Raw genomic sequence first — 6,749 nt, forward strand, 5'->3', positions numbered from 1 at the left:
CGTATTACAAACACTTGTTTATAATTTTAATAATAATTTACAAATGGATTTTAGATTACAAACAGAAAATTTATTTGTATAAATTATTTGCAATTCATTTGTAAATATTTGAGTTCAGCAGGATATGTGCTTCCAGCAGAAAGACAAAAGTCTATTTAACTATTTTGTCAGTACAAAGGTTAGCTGATTGCCAAAATACTCTGAGAGAATTTTTTTAGAGTGAATTTTTTTCCATTTAACATGTCAATTATCGTGTTGTTGTCGCTCTCCAAAATAAACTTGTGCACGTTCATCTCTTCCATGAACTTTATACCCTCGTAGACAGCTCGCGACTCAGCTCCCAAAATGCTAGTAATTCCAAAATGAGCAGTAAATCTCTTCAACCATTCTCCCTTATGGTTTCAAATAAGACCACCTCCTGCTGTACCATTAGATCCCTTTTTCCAAAATATATCTACATTGACTTTAAAAACAGTTTCATCTCATAGCATATCTTTAATCAACTCATTTCACTAAGAAATTGCCAATTACTAATCAATTTTACCAATAAATTTTAATTCATTAATAATTTTAATGAATTTATTAACAGATTTAAAAATTTATTAATAATTTTTAATATAAAAAATTTTATGTAAAAATTTATCAACGAATTTGAAATTCGTTAATAATTTATAAATATATAAAATAATTGGTATTGAACTTCATGAACAGACTTAAAAGTCCATTAATAAATTTATTAGTAATTCATTAATGAAATTAAATTATTAATAAAATTTAAATTCATTAGTTATTTATCTAAAAAATTACGAATGGATTTAAAAATTCATTACTAAATTTTATTATAAGATTAATAAATTAAAAAAATATTAAATTTTTCAATAGATATCATTGTTAATAGATAAATCTGTTGATAAATTTAAAAGGAAATTTCGTTTAAAATTTTTGTTTTCATTTTTTAAAATCCACATGGCAATGAATTTACTAACAAATTATAAATCTATTGATAATTTTTTATAAAAAAAAAATCTTATTTTTTTTAATTTAATAACAAATTTCAAAAATCAACATATTAATGGATTTACTAACAAATATAAATTCATTATAATTTTTATGAAAAATTCTATTTTTTTAATTTAATAATGAATTTCAAATCTATTATTAAATTTATTTGTAATTCGCATTTATAAATATAATACATTCTTTCATTTATCATTCATTTATTTTATTATTTTTCTTTTTTTTTATTTTCTTTCTCTTTCTCTCATTCTCATTTTTTTTATATAACTTTCTTTCATTTCATTTTCTTATTTCATAATATATTTTTCTTTCATCTCTTATTCTTTTTTCTCTAATTTTCTTTTCTCTTTTATTATTTTCTTTATTTTTCTTTATAATTTTCCATTCACTTCTTTCATTTCCTTTTATATCATTTTCTTCCCTTTCCTCTCATTTTTTTAATTTTCTCTATAATTTTTATTCATATTAATTTCTTTCATATTATTTTCTTCTATTATTTTTTTCTATTTATATTTTTTTCTATTATTCTTTCTTCATTTATTTTTTTTCTATTATTCTTCCTTCATTTATTTTTTCTCTAATCATTTATTTTTTTCTTTCCATTTCTCTAATCATTTTTTTACTCTACTCTCCTTCTTTCTTCTTTTTTATAATTTTTATTTTTTTTTTCTTTTATCTTTCTTTTTTTATTATTTTCTCTCATTTTATATCATTTATTTTTCTCTTATTTCTAATATCTATGTATTTCTAATAAATACTAAACATAAATTAAAATTTTAATAACAATAATAATATAATTTTAAATTTTATTAAATTAATAAAAAATAATATTAATAATAAAATTTATTATTTAATCAAAATAATTACTTTTTAAATTATTTAAATTTCCAATAGATTTATTAATGGATTGCAATATATTAATAATTTACCGATGAATTTACAATAAATTTTATATTTGTTAGTAAATTATTCTTCTCTAAATCTACTAATAAATAATAATAAAAGAAATTCTATTGATAAATTCATTAGTATTATTAACATATTTAAAAGTTGTTAGTAAAAATTTACCAAAATATTTCAACAATTGATCGTAGTATGTTAGTAATCTGTTTTTTATTAGATTATCAACGGATTTCTAAAGATTTCTTGTAGTGTTTATATCTTTAAAGCTTTTGAATACTACTACATCATTGTGTTGTTTCAAGAAAAAACTAAAGCAGGAGAATTTCATATTTATTAGTCCAATTTAGATTCTAGATTATGCTAATAAGTCCAAAACGTATGAAACAAGAAGGTTTCACATATTTGGGAAGGATTCTCCTACCAACATTGAAGTTTAGAGATCTACCAATGAAATCAATTGAATAAAAACTAATATACTGTTAAGGACAAAAACTAGTTGAGAAAAGGTTCACTCATCAATTATGTTATTAGTGTCATTCAAGAAGTTCACAGCTTGTCAAAAAGTTTTAAAAACATTTGAAGGTGTTGCAACCTATGAACATGAAAGAACCTAGCATCAGGTTAGTGAAAGCTCTATTTTCAAGAAAGTGAAACCAAATGAAAAAAAAGAAAAGAGAATATATATATATAAGTAGAGAAAGGGGAAAAGGAGAAAAAAAATGACAAGGCAAAGCATAGGCATGGAAATATGAAGACATTTTGCCAATCATACTGAGATCTTGCACACAAGTGGCAGATACCAGTAAGCGCTAAAAATAACAACAATCAAGGAAACAAAAATCCTAGACTAGAGAATTCCAGAAGCAAAGTCTTAAAAAATACAGGTGTCTGCAACTTGAGCCAAATTGAATTCCAGACACACTTTTCTTGCTTTGTCACCCCACTTTTATTATAAAAGAAAATACTTGGGCATAGTTGGACATATTGAAAGCAAGACATATCTTGGAAAAGAAAAGTGCCAATAGAATTCAAGTTTGCCAAGGCTTTCATGGCTATACCTTATCGTGTAGCTCTAAAAGTGAAAGCTTGATATTTTATTTCCCTCTAGAGCCTCTGCAAGCTCAATTTCTATAGCAAGCACCCTACCCAACACATTGCCATTCCCTGGTAATTCATTAAACATCGGAACATGCTTCCTAGTTCTTCATTAGCCTGATAAAACAACAGAAAGTTAAGAGTCTAGATGAAAGGAAATACTCCTTCCGTCCCATAATTTTTGTTCCCTTAACTTTTTTACACATATTAAAAAATACAATTCTTTTTATTAATTTTTCAATTATATTCATCTTAAACGCATTAAATTTTATTAAATATTAAAAGCTCTTTTCCTATAACCATTCCGTGACGCAATCCATAACTCGGAATCGTAACACTGTATTAGAGTGGATCAAAAGTTGTGATATTTGTGGTCGATGCAAGCCTGAGCATTGTGCATCACCTGGATTGCTGCAACCTCTACCTGTGCCCTCTCAAGCATGGCAGCACATCATTAGATTTTATTGAGTGGTTACCTAAATCTGGGGGGAAGATATACTATATTGGTGGTCATTTGCAAATTCTCCAAGTATGCCCATTTCCTCTCTTTAACCCACCATTTCTCTGCTGTTAAGGTTGCTAAGATTTTCCTAGACGCCATTATTAAGTTGCATGGAATCCCTCTCTCTCTATAGTTATGGACAAAAACAAAGTCTTTACTAGCATTTTCTAGAAGGAAATTATTTAAATTGCTGGGCACTTCTGTCTGTTATAGCTCTGGTTCTCACCCACATAGTGATGGTCAATCTAAAAGGCTGAATCAGTGTTTGCCTTGGAGACTTACTTATGGAGCATGACTTTAACAGCTCTATCTAAATGGAGTAAATGGTTGTCCCAGGCAGAATGGTGGTATAACACCAACCACCACAGTACAATAGACATGTCTCCCTTTGAGGTTCTTTATAACTACTCACCAGCCCCATTGACATTTTTGCCTACTACTAAAACATCGATGGCTGCTGTTTCTGAGTTTTTCTAGAAGAGACAGCATATGTCACGGTTGCTTAAAAAGCATTTATAGGCTGCTCAAGTCAGAATGAAGCAGCATGGAGGTAGACAAAGATCAGAGAGATCATTTGAGATTGGAGACTGAGTGTTTCTTAAACTGCAACCTTATAGGCAAACCTCCTTAGCTGTCACGAGTCCTTAAAACTTTTAGCGAAGTACTATGGGCCATTTCAAATTATTGCCAAGATTGGGCAGGTTGCTTATCAGTTGCAACTACCTCCTACTACTCACATGCATCTAGTTTTTCATGTCTCTCTCTTGAAGAAGACAACGGGAGATAATATTTCACCTATGCCAGATTTGCCTATTATGTCTACTGATAATTTTGTGTAGCTCCAGAAAGTATCCTCCAAACCAAAACTATCTTGAGGAATGGCCAGAGCCTTCAATAAGGCATTGTCAAATGGGTCAACCTTCCTCTTGAAGATGCCACTTGGGATGACTGAACTTTTATCTCAACTCAATTCCCTGATTTTACACCTTCTTGAGGATAAGAAGGTTTTTAGGAGGGGATATTGTTACATATTGTAGGAGAAGAACGAGAAATGTAAAGGAATGAAATATGTAATTAGACTTAAGAGTAAATTGGATATAGAATCATAAAGTAGTTAGACAGCTGGATAGTTGTTATACAGCTGAGTTTTCTATTAGAAGAAACAGTATATATGTGTGTAACTCCTTATAGAGAGGCTATCCAAACACATTAATGCAAAAGGTTATTCTCCTTGCCTCTCTAATTTCTCTTTCTCACCTATTTCTTCTCCTTTTCTACTCTTTATTCTTCTTCTTTCTCTCCTTAATTCCTTCTTCAGTACTGTTTGGCAAACTGCTACAATATAGAAAGTTTTATCAACTTTTTGTAACTGCATAAAATTCTCTTTGCAAAGTAGGAAATTTTTGGTAAAAAATAAAGATCATCTAGCTCTTTATTGGGTGGTTCCATAATTACTAGGGAAGATTACATAATACAGTTAATTAAAACCACTAATGAGATTACTTGAGATGAACCAGGACTTAATCAAATAAAAACTAATGATTAGTCCCAATCAGATGGATGAGAAATACATTTAATGAATTTAAGCACATAAATCATTCATTTGGTTTGTCATTTCTCTTTCTAATATTGCTCAAAGGATGAAAATAAATAAATAAAAATTAAACAGTAGGAAGCTTCATAGGAACTTTCCTTGCTCACCATCTTCATATATGCATCATGTATATGTGTATATATATAAAAGCTTTGTTAACCAGTACAATCGGCAGGTGCACCAACCCTGCAGATTCTTGGTATTTAGTTTAATAATACCACTTAAATAAACATGAAAAATTATTAATGGATATAGATTCATGGTAAACACACCTGTAGATCAGCTAAAATTATATACTTTTGGTTAACACTTAATGCCTTGATCATACATTACTCAAACAACTATTGAAAAATAAGCTACCGTGGCAACTAAACGATTAGTTGGCTACAATATCTACATCTAAGAATTTTCATGGATCAATTTGCAATTGTTGTTAATTCACATATTTGTTTTATCAAAGTAAAGCATGAAATGATACAGTACTTAGCTACTTCATCACAAGAAGAGAGGTGCTATCGTGTTAGTTGAATACAAATCAGTACATACTACATACTTATATAAGGACTGACATCAGTGGTGGATATACCACAAACAACATCAGACATAATTTATTTTCATTTATATGAAAATTATATGCTGCAGTATATAGCTGATCTAATGGTAGTCCGGTATAGTATATGAAAACTAACAACTATTTCACATGAACCACTGCATATTTCTACCTCTGTTCCCTACTAACAAAATGCTTCATGCTTAAAAGTGTTAGCACATTTAAGAAACCATTTTTCCTAAATCCAAGATAGGAACAAATAGACAAATAAGTTGCAGAAGGTGTCTCTCTACTATAAGCCATATATAAAATAGTTCCATTATTTGGTAATCATAATTTGCCAAGAACATAATGTCGTAATTCATCAGTACTCTTCTAATGCAATCAGCTCGCATTCATCAAGGAGAAAAGAAGGAAATGAGAAATAAATTGAAAGCATTAGAATCAAACTATAAAGCAAATAAAAGTGAAACTAGGCAGTAGGTACACAAATGAAGAAGGAACAAACAAGTGAAAATCACATATTCCAATAACTTTTGATGATAGAAACAAGTTGTAATTGATAAAACAGAACAATAAAGTGCCATTGGCAACAATAGTCACCTGATTGTGCTTATATATATGAGTGTGTCTTCTTATAATATATTCTGAAGGAGAATTTTTTTCTGATTTTGGTATAAATTACAGGATCTATAATAGTCACAATTAATTCATATTGGGTACTCTGAATTTGCAAACTGTGGGGTTCACATCAAATGAAAAGAACAGGTGAGAATTTCTACAGCAACTATTTATTCCTAAAAAATAAAAAAGATGAATAGGAACAGAATCTAAGTGCCGAACAAGCCTTGCGCTGTGCCAAATGGCTTCAACCTCAATTTTTCGAAACAAGCCTCTGATGAAACAGAAATCTGACCTGTCGGCTGTTCAATGCAAGTCGGGGCAGAGAGATAGTTGACGGAGATTGCGGAAATGGCGGCAATAGTGTTTGACGGCGAAGATTTCTCCTGTTAATATGAACTGACCGAGCAACGAAGGAGAGAAGGTAGTCAGGTGAGAGATGGAGGAACGAGGCAGCCTAACGTGCC

This window comes from Manihot esculenta, chromosome 14, assembly GCF_001659605.2.
Source record: "Manihot esculenta cultivar AM560-2 chromosome 14, M.esculenta_v8, whole genome shotgun sequence".
NCBI lineage: Eukaryota > Viridiplantae > Streptophyta > Magnoliopsida > Malpighiales > Euphorbiaceae > Manihot > Manihot esculenta.